Source organism: Anneissia japonica, unplaced genomic scaffold (genome assembly GCF_011630105.1).
Source record: "Anneissia japonica isolate Jap-2015-1 unplaced genomic scaffold, ASM1163010v1 scaffold211_len1577895_cov191, whole genome shotgun sequence".
In the NCBI taxonomy this organism is placed as follows: domain Eukaryota; kingdom Metazoa; phylum Echinodermata; class Crinoidea; order Comatulida; family Comatulidae; genus Anneissia; species Anneissia japonica.
The window spans coordinates 1,057,286-1,057,719 of NW_022711099.1; the positions used below are offsets into that span (position 1 = coordinate 1,057,286).

Sequence of the window (434 nt, forward strand, 5' to 3'; positions counted from 1 at the left end):
AAAAGAAAAAAAGAAGAAAAAAAGAGAGAAAAAGAAAAAAATGATAGCCCAGAATGCCTCAAATGTTATGTTCGGGTGTCTAGAACACAAAAATTTCGCGGGGCCATGCCCCGGACCCCCTACGACAGTGTTGTCTCAATCGGCCCAACTTTCGGCCCCCCTTCCGGCCCCCCCTTTTGGACATTTCTGGATCCGCCCCTGGTTATAGGCTTACTTGGAACCTTGCTCACCACTAGCTGCTACACAGATTTAAGCCTTTAGGGTAGAATATTGTTAAAAAGGTAGGCCTCTGTAAGTAAGAACTTTAAAATAGGCCAAGCCTCTACTTGTCTAGGCTAGGAGGCCTGAGCCATCCTACTGGAAAGTTAAAGTTTTGTTGTATTTGTATGGTATGCCATCTAGTCTAAGCTTAATTGTTTTTGCCATTGCCAACA

At 44.0% G+C, this 434-nt stretch overlaps 1 protein-coding gene across 2 annotated transcripts in view; it reads right to left on the reverse strand.

The window, feature by feature from the left end:
• LOC117107314 (rab3 GTPase-activating protein catalytic subunit-like) overlaps positions 1 to 434 on the reverse strand; it is a 16,861-nt gene that overhangs the window by 1,973 nt on the left and 14,454 nt on the right. The window lies entirely within an intron of this gene.